Source organism: Nycticebus coucang, chromosome 2 (genome assembly GCF_027406575.1).
Source record: "Nycticebus coucang isolate mNycCou1 chromosome 2, mNycCou1.pri, whole genome shotgun sequence".
NCBI lineage: Eukaryota > Metazoa > Chordata > Mammalia > Primates > Lorisidae > Nycticebus > Nycticebus coucang.
This window is the reverse complement of record NC_069781.1, coordinates 116558089-116570493: the sequence shown is the minus strand read 5'-3', so window position 1 is coordinate 116570493 and position 12405 is coordinate 116558089.

The following is a 12405-nucleotide window of genomic DNA, read 5'->3' as shown; positions in this document are numbered from 1 at the left end:
AGCCAACCTTCCCGGTACTTAGGGACTGGGATTTCACTCCTGTTACTGCAGCATAACCTGGGCTGTCCTGACTAAGACAGACTGAGCTTGGCAACATTTAAAAAATCTCTCTGAGCTTCTGTTTCTTCATTTGTGACTTTTTTTAAGAGACAGAGTCTCACTTTATCGCCTTCAGGAGAGTGCCGTGGCGTCACAGCTCACAGCAACCTCCAACTCCTGGGCTTAGGCAATTCTCTTGCCTCGGCCACCAGAGTAGCTGGGGCTATAGGCGCCTGCCACAACGCCTGGCTAATTTTTGTTGTAGTTTGGCCAAGGCTGGGTTCGAACCCGCCACTCTCGGTATATGGGGCGGGTGCCCTACCTACTACTGAGCCACAGGTGCTGCCCCATTTGTGACATGTTAACTGTAATACCTATGGTTGTAGTCAAGGCCATTTTCACTGTAGTAATAGAAGCTGTGGCTCAGTGGGTAAGGCGCCGGCCCCATGTGCCCAGGGTGACGGGTTCAAACTCGGCCCCGGCCGAACTGCAACCAAAAAATAGCCAGGCGTTGTGGCGGGCGCCTGTAGTCCCAGCTACTCGGGAGGCTGAGGCAAGAGAATCGCTGAAGCCCAGGAGTTGGAGGTTGCTGTGAGCTGTGTGATGCCACGGCACTCTACCGAGGGCTATAAAGTGAGACTCTGCCTCTACAAAAAAAAAAAAAAAAAAAAAGCCCTCTAATTCCAGGTGAATCAGGAAGGGAATGTGTTGGAAAGCTTCAGGGGATCCCATGAAATCCAGTACCCACTGCTTGCCCAGCCCTGAGGGCTCATCTCCCTAGTTCCTGCACCATCTATTCAAGGATAGGTCTGTGTCTCATGTTACATCCGTGGAAGAAAAAATCTGATTGGCTCAGCTTGTGCCAAGTGTCTATCCTTGGTCCAATCAGCTGTAGCCAGAGACCAGGGTCGTATAAAACCAATGTGCCCTGGAGTTTTCCTCGTATGGGCAGGTGCGTTTTCTCTGGGATGGGAATCAGGAGGTCAGCAGATGCCCGGGGACTTGTGCTGTGCTGTGCCCAAGAATGCGGAGGCTCCGTGAAAAAGTGTGTTTTGAGATTATATGAGAGGATGGGGACCGAGCACCTTAGTGAAGTTCTGCTGACAAAGAACAGTCCTTCAGCTAATACTCTAGAGTCACCCTGAGATCCTAGTCTTTAGGTGGAGGATCTTGCCCTGTGACCTGCTCTAAGACCTCCTTAAGTTTGCACAGCATCTGTTTTGTCCTTATTATTTAGACCCCGGCCTGTGAGGACATTTCTGTAAGCCAAGCAAGGCCATCCATAGCTTTGTGGTCACTGACGTATTAGCGGTGCTGAAATAACCACAAGGCGGATGTTCTCTTTCCCTCTGGGCTGTCACCACAGCCACCCTCTTGTGTGCCCTGAAGAACTCTGGCATTTGCTGAAAGGCCACCAGCTGCAATTTTAGATCATGTTGGTAACTTGAACTTCTAACATTTACAAATAGCTGCAAAGGGGTTACAACAGCTGTGCCAGAGTCAGGCTGGGCTGAATGGTGGTAGAAATAGCTGGTCTTCCTTCGGACCCTGCCCAGCACAAGGGTCCTCCGTGCACCTGCCCACACCTGTGGGCACAGCAGGCTGCTTATTGATGGCACTGGCCAGCATCATCTGGCCAGCTTGTTCCTGACACCACAGAGTGCTGGGCACCCAGCGCTTCTCCTCAGTCTGTGCTCAGGCTCTAGTTTGTTTGTGTCGCTTCCAGTCTGTTGTGACCAGAGCAGCTTACAAAACCAAGAAGAGATTTGGGAATGGCCAATACATACATGAAAAAGATGCTCAAAGTCACGAATCAGTAGAGAAATGCAAGCCCAGGCCACAGCTATTATTAAAAAAGAATCAACAGGGTTGAAAGAGTAGAGCCATTGGAGCCGTTGGTCATTGCTGGTGCAGCCCCTGTGGAGACAGTGTAGCAGCTCCTCGGGAAATTAAACATATGAAGATGCACATCCTGAGAAATTGGTAAAATAACCCTGCTGCTCAGCGCTATGCTGGGAATATAATAGTTTCTTCTGGATTTCAATATCTGCTAACTATGAATTCCTTCTGGAGATAAGAAACATCCTTTCCAGACTTATTTGAAAGAACCCTAGCTAAAGAGATCCCAGGATTGCCTTTATGCGACTGTGTGACCTGTGCCCCAGATAAGACACCTGTCAGTGTGCCAGCTACACCCGGCAGACTCAGGCTCTGCAGTCTATCAATGGGAAGAATCCTTTTGAGCCCTGGAACAAAAGGGTTTTATGGATCTTTTCATCAGCTGCGTTTCTCACTTTTTACCTAATGGTTCTTTTTATCATCTCCTCAAGAGAAAGTCCACCCGTGTTTCTGGGTAGCCCCGTTCTGTTTACAGATGGCTGCAGTGCAGTGAGATCAGAGAGCTCCTTGAGGGCTTGTCCAGTTCTTTCAGCCACGTGGGTTGGGCCTCTTTTCCTTAAAGGTCTCCGTACAGCCAGCACAGGTGTTTTTTTTTTTAATCAGCTTCCATGCTGTGGAGCCACAGCCCTTGGAGGTAAATAAGGTTTCCTACATAAAGAAAGGAAGGATTTGAAGCAGTACCAGCCACAATAATGGACAGAGGCCCCTTTGTCCGGACATGCTCACGCTGACCCGTTATGTTATGGAAAAAGGGCGTAAAGGGACCGGGGAGCTCACCCAGCTGCTGAGCTCCATGCTGACGGCCATCAAAGCCATCTCCTTGGCTGTGTGCCAGGCCGGCCTGGCCAACTTGTGAGTCCCGGGGAGCAGGTGGGGGCAGGTGCACAGAGGACCCTCGTGCCAGGCTGGGATGTGGAAACTGAAGGTGCTTGGGCAAGAAATGGGCTCCAAAGCTTTTGGCCTTATGTGCCCCATTTCAAGTTTCCATTATGTATTTCGATGATGGGAACTTTGACTTGTTTCAAAGAACAAACGAACAAAATATTTCAAGGCACGTATTATAGAAATACATTTACATATAGTTTTTCCAGTTACTACTTATTTTCATAACAAGTGCAGTGGCTTGTTGCATTAAAGCATATATTGAATTATCATGTCTTGTATTTGCATAGGGAGATTCCCACTGGCACAAAGCAGCAAAGTGGAAGGGAGACTGGAAACATCTCTTTATGTCTTTGGTAGATACGAGCGTTTTATTGCCATGAACTTGCAACAGGTGAAGAGCTGGAAATCATTCATAAAACAGCATACTTGGTGCGGCCCATCCTGCATCTCCTCCCTCACCACCCAGGGGAGTGTTCTGCTTGTGACTCTGTCTTTTTTCTTTTTTATTCCAGAGTATTACAGGGATCCAACTGTTCTGGTTACATGAATTGCTTTTTATGACTCTTTATCTTCATCTCCACTTGGGGTGCGGGAAGCTCAGGGGTGCCGGGCCTGGGAGGGGAGTGCAGAGGGTTCTTCCACTTGCTTCTCTTTGGAGCTTCATCCAAGCACAGAATGAGGTCAAGTTTATTCAGCAGCCAAATATCCAGTTTATGTCTGTAATAAAAAGAAACTATTTCTTTAGGCTTCCATTTCCTTTGTAGCAATTCCAGTGGAGGTGGGAGTTGAAGGGACCCATATTTTGGGGGGAAGGGGAGAGTCAAAATTAAGAGTTAAAAAAGTGTATTAATTCAAAATGTAGTGTTTTTAACACAAAAAAGTGATAGCATTACATCACAAGTTGTACTTATCACAAGATCCTCACAGACTTCCTGTATATAAGGATTGGTGACCCTGTCCTGGGGCCACATTAGACACGTTCTACGCTCACTTTCTGTCCTGTCTGTGGGTGGCTACAGTCCTATCACCACCTGCTCTGGCAGTCATGGCCGCGCTCTGCATTCAAAGGCTTTCCTGAGTGTGAGGTGCAGCCTCGTGCCCTGTCCTGCTCCTGCCTGGTGGTGGCCCTGCTGAGTGACACCAGACAGCCTTTGCCTCTCCCTGTACAGGGCCCTGCTGTCCTTAGCATGGTGTCCTGAGCCACATCGCAGGATCATTCTCTCAGACCACCAGGCTCCTCCTCTGTGCTGGACTCTGGTAAGCAGCAGCTGCTGCGGTGGGTTCTTACTCATCTGCCACAGAGCCCCGACTTCGTAGTAATTGAGTGTCCTGATGATGTGGCCTTAGGACAGTGGTTCTCAACCTTCCTAATGCTGTGACCCTTTAATACAGTTCCTCATGTTGTGGTGACCCCCAACCATAAAATTATTTTTGTTGCTACTGTTATGATCATAATGTAAATATCTGATATGCAGGATGGTCTTAGGCGACCCCTGTGAAAGGGTCGTTCGACCCCCAAAGGGGTCACGAACCACAGGTTGAGAACCGCTGCCTTAGGAAGTGGGTGATTATATGCTCATCTAACTCGCCATTTCCCACCTTGTGGTCACAGGTAGTGATTTAGTCTTACTAAGACTCAGTTTCCTCATTGTAAAATGCAGAGGTTTCTAATAATCCATAGGCTTTAGGGTTGTTGCCAGGGTGAATAAGTCCCTATGGTGATGAATTCGACATCTCCTGACCCTGAAATAAATGCGAAGTGACTGCTCATCACTACCCTGGTTCCAGGCCCAGACCTGGGAAATTCTCCTGGTGGTTGATGCCACGATTGGCCACCAGAAGGCAGGCACAGCCCGAGGACGCCTGGGCTCCCGCTGTTTCTGGGCTGTTTGAGGCAGAGACCTGTTCCGCCCATTCAGAGGCTTCCTGCCCCTGAACCTGTCACAGACATCCAGAGTGGCAGCAAGAGAAGCCCACTGGCTGGAAATTCTTCCTTTCTACCAAGATGCTGAGATTACTTTAAAAAGGACCATGAACAAGAGGGACTCTACCTAACAAATTCAAATGTTATGATTTGGTTGTTTGTACCCTCACGTTAACCTGAAATAAAAAAAAAAAATTAAAAAAGGAGCGTAGAATTGCTTCTCAGAAATCCTAAAGGTGGCCTCTGTCCCAAAGAAGCCAGGCTTTTCTGCTCAGAGACTGGGACAGTCACACACTCCTGCCACTGTCCTCTGGAGAGGACCTAAGTCCCTCACTCCTGTGCTTCCTTTGTGTGGAAGACGTTTTCAGGAAGAGGCTTGATGAGTGCAATTGAAAAGTTACCAGTCTCCCTTTCTTCCTCCTCCCGTGACTGTGGGAAGAAGGGAGTGGTGGCACCTGCTCATCCCAGAAGCCTCTCCATGGCTTCTTCATGCTCAGATGGTAGAACAATCTGTTTAGAAACTGTCAGGAAGTGTTAGCACCAGGTAAAATGCTCAAGATGTTTCTTACCCATGCTCTAGCTTGAGGCTTGGGGTACATTAGGTGGGGGACGCTCATTCAGGAGAGAGGATGAGAAATGAGTTTGTCCCCAGCTTAAAGTAGATCCTGGGTTCTCAACCCTGGCTACCTGTTAGAACCACTTGAACTTCCTTCATCAAACAAAGGGCATTCACATAAGGAGGGAAAGGAGATTACTTCCTTGCCATCCTTTCTTCATAATTCAGTGAACAGACACTGAGCATCTCCTATTCCTCTGCACAGTGTGCAAACAAAATTGGAAGGACAGCTCTTGCCCTCAGAAAGCAAACAATCCAGTAGGAAAGATGTTCCATGAGGACCAAGGAACGCTGTGGAGGGATGACAGGGAGTGTTTGTGTGTATGGAGTGTGTACAGGGGGACCAGGGTGGCTTCTTGAAGGGCAAGGAGGCAGAGTGAGGAAAGCTAATGGTAAGCAGACAGCACTGGGCTTAGGAGACAATAAATCATGAAAGAGTTTTGGGATTGGGAGCTGCCACTTTGGACAGACGGCCAGGGAAGGCCTCACTGAGAAGTGATCCTTGAGTCAAGACTTGAGGGAGGTGAAACCATGTGGCTTTCGGAAGGTAGAGTGTCCTTGGTAGGGCTGCAAAGCCAATGAGCAGGTGGTTATAATGCAGGTGTGCTCCTGGTGAGTTTGGAGGCTATGGGTGGCCTGCTCAGTGGGCAGGAGAGTGGCAGAAGGCCATGCCGACGTAGAAACAGAACTTCCACAGTGAGACCTGATGCCCACGTGGGGACTGGGCTTTGCTTCTGGGTGGACTTGGAGGCATGTGGCAGCATTTCAGAAGGACTTTCCCTCCCACGCTGAGTGGAGAACATCCTGAGTGGGCGGGTGGAAACGGGAGGCCCCTGCCATTCATGCTGTAAGCCACAAAGCCTGCAGGCAGAACTTTCACGGTAGTGCTCCTTCTACTGCTTGAGAGGATTGTGAAGAAGCAAAGGAAATAAGTCTGCCCTCAAGTTTCCTGCTCAGTTCCAGTGACACCAGGTGACCACAGGTTGACTTTTACCTAGAGCCAGCAGGACACTCTGTGGGGAGAACTACAAAGACTTGAAATCCGGTGCTGCAAAGACATAGTCCTTTGCTTTTAGGTGACGTGTCTGATTTTATGAGCTTCCCCATCCTCTCCTCCCAGTGTTGGGTGTGGTTTGTACTTGGTCAGGCTGGATTCCGGTTTATCACATTGGGAAACTAAGGTAATGTGAGGATATTCCTGGGGTGAAAAGGAAGTAAGGTTGAGAGCCACCACTGAGAGACGCAGCCTGTCTTCTGCACCTGTAATTCAGAGACTCCAGAGACACGGAGGGGGCGAGGCTCAGCAGGTGTCTCAGTGTCAGGGCTTCTTTGCTGATGTTAGGACTGACCCCCATAAGGACTTCATTCAGCCTTTTTTTGTCTTAGGTAAGGAATCGCAGGGAGCGTGAACGTGATGGGAGACGATGTGAAGAAATTGGACGTGTTATCCAATCCCCCGGTGTGTTAGGCCCAAGTGGGCCCAGGCTAAAGCAGAAAAGTGGGGCCTAGACTATAATAAAAAAATACCAGTTAACTCCTGGCAAATTTTTGGACTGCAAGTTTTCAAAAAAGAAATGAAATAAGTCTAGTTCACCCCCAAGATAAATGAGAAAGTACTAATTGATTTCTTGCTTCTAGTTCACTCCCAGTTTCTTGCTTGGCTAACTCCCTGGGAAATGAACTGACTGTCCCTGTACTGACATTTAAACAATACCAGTTGGAGAAAATACTGAGACAAAGATGTGTGGAACTAAGATGTACGGGGGGTGTATGACATATAGCTAACTAACCGCAAAATTCTGCTTCTGTACAATGTTTGCTTGCTGTCTTACCCGGATGCACCTGGATAGCCTGCATGCCAACCAGGATGTAGACCAGGCCTTAAAAACCTGACCCTTTAAGCCCTCGGGGCTGCTCTCAGACACCCTATGTTAGGACGCCAAAGCAGTTGCTGGCTAGCTCTTCGATAAAAGGACTCTGCTGTAAATTTGGCTTGTTTGGCAGTGTGGTCTTTGTACAATTCCTGGACACAACAGGTGATCAACATGCTCCAGTCCCCCTACAGCACCTGTGTCCTGGTGTCGAGGAAAATAAGGAGGCGATTATCATTGCCAAGGAGAGGGAGGTGCGTCCTGGGATGCAGTGCCCATGATTACCAGTAGATGGTGCTACTGAGCTGGAAAGAATCCTTGTCTGGTGTTGCTGCAGTTCCTTGGATTTTTCCTCTGCATCTGACATTTGTTTTCTAGAAACCAAGGTTACACGCTTGTTTAGTTGTAAATCTTATACTGACTAGTTAAAGTAAGACTCCATAGTAAGGCATTGGTTCATTCAATAAATTAGTGATTTAGGAAATGCCCGGTGGGTGGGTGTTCACGGTTGTTCACTTAACATGCCAGTAACATGTGTTGGCAGCTTCCAGGGCTTGAACTGGTGGAATCCAATAAAAAGTAAGTTTCTGGGAAGAGCTGTACCATACAGCCTCTTATTCTTCCCTCCCCGCTTCTCATTTCCACCCTTCATGCCTTCCCCACACTTTGATAAGGGGGTTGTGGGTTCAGCAGAGATTCCTTCATGCCTGACAAACTGTTAGACTAATATATAAAATAAACAATAAAGCTCCTGTGCTCTTGCCCTGGTACAGTGATAAAGTTCGTTAGTGCAGGGCATGGTGGTGGTGGGCCTATAGTCAAGATGGAGTCACAAATACCTTATCATAGAGAGTGTTTTGCCACCAATGTTCAGCTGCAGGGCAGTACTAACACATCATCACTGCTGGGACACTGGCCCTTCTTTCCTACACTGGGCATTGGGCATGGGGGTGTATTTCTTTGTGATTAGCTAGAAAGATGGCATAGATGAGTAAAGCCAAATTTACTAAGCTCCTTTTCTATGCCAGGTACTATGCAAGGCACTTTTACACTTGCCTGTCTCACATAATTTAAGCTAAATTTATCTTTTATTTTCAACTTTCGGTTTCAACTGATGTGACCCTCCTTTCTCACTCCACTCTAACCTCCCTCCTGCAGCCTTCCCTGTTGGCCTCAGCTACACAGGTCTTCATGGTGGTTCTTGAATACTCTACCTGCTCATCTCTCTGCCTAAAATTCTCCTGAGTTGCAGTTGCGTCCTTCACCCAAGGGGCGTGCTGAATACCTGCACATAAGGTGCACATCGGGTGAGATCCCGCCAATCACTGTCCTCCCCAGCATGTTCTTTTTAACCATTGATTTCGTTTCTAAGACTGTATCTTAGTGAAATAATCAAGGTCTAACTACATATTTGTGGGGAAAACTATTCTTCACCGTGTTGTAATTAAAAATAATTTAAAGAAAAATAAAAACAATTTAAAGGTAAATAAATACTAGTAATGGCCTTAAAAAGAATGTTTTTGAGGAATGTTAAATAGCTTAAGGTTAGATTCAAGATAAAAAGCTAAAGGAGAACATAAGAATTCAGAACCGTACACAGAGCATGACTCCAACTGTGTTACACGTGCACACACCATAGTCCAACAGACACTGGAAGGAAAGACACTGAAATATTTAGCGTGTTCTTTCAGAGGGAGGATTACGGAAAGTTTTTCTTTTCTTTTTACTTCACTAAAGTTTAATCTCTATGAGGGAAATAATATGTCTGTTGTGGGCAAGGGACTTGAATAGAAGCTTCTCTGAAGAAGACAAGCGTGCGGCCTACAGACATATGAAAAAATGCTCATCATCTTTAATCATCAGAGAAATGCAAATCGAAACCACTTTGAGATATCATCTAACTCCAGTAAGAGTGGCTCACATAACAAAATCCCAAAACTACTCGATGTTGGTGTGGATGTGGAGAAAAGGGAACACTTCTGCACTGCTGGTGGGAATGCAAGCTAATACATACCTTTTGGAAAGAAGTGTGGCGAATACTCAGGGATCTAAAGGTAGACCTGCCGTTCGATCCTGCAATTCCTCTACTAGGTGTATATGCAAAAGACCAAAAATCACTTTGTAACAAAGATATTTGCACCAGATTGTTCATTGCAGTTCAATTCATAATAGCCAAATCATGAAAGAAGCCCAAGTGCCCACTGACCCAGGAATGGATTAATAAATTGTGGTATATGTATACCATGGAATATTATGCAGCCTTTAAAAAAGATGGAGACTTTACCTCTTTTATGTTTTTATGGATGGAGCTGGAATATATCCTACTTAGTAAAGTATTTCAAGAATGGAAGAAAAAGTGTACAATCTACTATTATGAAACCAATATGGAAGAAAAAGTATCCAGTACTACTATGAAACCAATTTACAATCACTCACACTTTCATATGAAGAATAGATCACAACTATGGCCCAGGATGACAGACGGGGGGGATGGGAAAGGAGAGGAGAGCTCAGATGGAGGGAAGGTGAATGGCGGGATCACACCTATGGTGCATATTGCAAGGGTACATGTTGGATCTATTATGTATACAGTAATTAAGTAAATGAGGTGAGGGATATATTAACCAGTATGATGTAAGCATTCCAAATTGTATATGAAATCAGCACTTTGTACTCCGTAAATGCATTAATGTATACATGATCTACCTCTTTATGATTTAATAAAAAAAAAATACTAATGGTACCAATGGGGAAAAAAACCCCCAAAATTTTAAGGGAAGAATAGACTAAAGATACAGCAGGGTTGGTGTTTTTTTTTGTATCACCAACAATGAACTCCTTGATATTGAGTGGCATAACCTCATAGCACTCATCCTTCCTACAGTAGCCTGTACTGTACTGTAATACATTTTTTAATCTCTTAATATAAAAATTTGCTTCCAGCAATCTCAATGGATTTTTAGAACCAGGCTGTGAGGCAATCAGAGCAGGCTCACAACAGAATCACTATTGTGTTCATGTTTTCGATGAATCAGACCATAGTTCAGAGAGGGTAAATGACTTCTGTAGATCAGACAGTGGGTAGCAAAGCCCTGAAAAAGAAATCTCTTACATTCTCAATGTTTCTATCATAAACAATATTCATAAGTGATTTCTTAATGTAAACAATATGCCCTAGTCTTAAAATTAAAGCAGTTGTGTAGCTAAGAATACTCTCTTTGTCCACTAAACACTGGCAAATTTGAGAAGTTAAAAAAAAAAGCTATTTTAGGTACCCCCTTACCTATTAGTTAATGTTTCTTTCCCACTCTTACCACCGGTATCCTCATGGTTTTTTATATATCCCTCTCCTAACCCAGTTATAACCTAAGAATATGGGGAAGGGGGAGAGGGAGTGGAGGGAGGGGGGAGGATGGGCAGAGGGAGGGTGATTGGTGGGATCACACCTGTGGTGCATCTTACAAGGGTACATGTGAAACTTAGTGAATGTAGAATATAAATGTCTTAACACAAAACTAAGAAAATTCCAGGAAGGCTGTGTTAACCAGTGTGATGAAAATATGTCAAATGGTATATAATACCAGTGTATGGTGCCCCATGATCGCATTACTGTACACAGCTATGATCTAATACTAATAAAATACATAAATAAATAAAGAAAGAAAACTACTTTCAAGAACTATTCATGTACTACATATGACTCCTGGTAAAGGAGTCTCACATCCTCAATAATGAAAGTTTAAAATGCCATCCCTCCAAGGAAAACATTTCATACATTTCCATATACATGGTATCTAACTGCTAAGCTTTGTAAGGACTCTCAGAGCATTTCAGGCAGCCATTGGTAGGTGACAGTGGTGGCTTCCAGGAGAGAGCGGCCACTACCATCCATGGCATCTCCAGTTGACCTTGCCCCATGGACATCTGGTCCCGAGTTCCACACTGCACTGGGTTATGTTGTCTCCACAGGAGAATGTTGCCCAAAAGCTCTATTAGAAGAACTCTGTGACGAGACTTGGGACAGGTCAATGACTAGTTTAGGATTCCCTTATGTCCTCAGTTTCCAGGAAGTTTCCTCCGTGTTCACTCACCCCCCATCCTGACCACTGTCCCTGGGATCACCTGTTTTGGATCCTGTTTTCAGGATCCCCAAAAGCCTGAAGAAGAACAGATTCTGAGGTAAAATCTTTTACAACTGCATTAAAGCAGTAGCTGTGGAATGTCCTTCGTACAGTCACACAACTAACGCGTCTTGATCGCACCCTAGTACTGTAGAAACGTCAACAAAATAAGACACTGCCTCTGCTCTTGGGCAGGTCACAGCCCAGGAGGTGAGACCTTTAAACACTGTAATAAAATGTGGTAGAAAAAAACCGAAGGAAAGTTAGAGTAACACACAATGAAAAGAGAGATTACAGAGCAATGACTTCTTTTGCTGCGAGGGAAGGAGACAGGGCTAGAGAACACTTTAGGAAGTTAGTGCAACTCACATTGAACCTTGTGAGAAAGTAGCAACTTCTTCCTCCTCCTGTTTTTCATCTTATTTTTAATAGACTATTTTTACAGCAGTTTTAGGTTCACAGCAAAAGTAGAAACTACAGAGATTTCCTACATACTCCCCATCCATATCCACACCCCAAGTCAGAGCGGTGCCTGTGTTGCAACTGATGACCCTACGCTGACTCATTGTCACCCGAAGTCCACAGTTTACATTAAAGTTCCCTCTTGGAGTTGTACATTCTCTGGGATTAGACAAACGCATCATGACACATATCCACCATTATAGTGTCACGCAGAATAGTGTCACTGCCCTAAAATTCCTCTGTGTCTGCCTGTTCACTCGCCCTCCCCACAACCCTTCTTGGTCACTGATACTTTTTCTGTCTGCATAGTCTCGCCTTTTCCAGAAGGTTACATAGTTGGAATCACACAGTTTGTAGCCTTTACCAAGTGGCTTCTTTCAGTTGGTATGCAGGTAAGTTTCCTTCATCTTTTTTCATGATTTGGTGGCTCATTTCTTTTTAGTGGTGAATAAAATCCCATCGTCTGGATGCATCACAATTTACTTACCCACTGAAGGACAGTAGGTAATGGCTTCTAATTTTGCAATTATTAACAAAGTTACTACAGTGATAACAAAGTTACTACAGTTATACAGTTAGGTGTTTGTT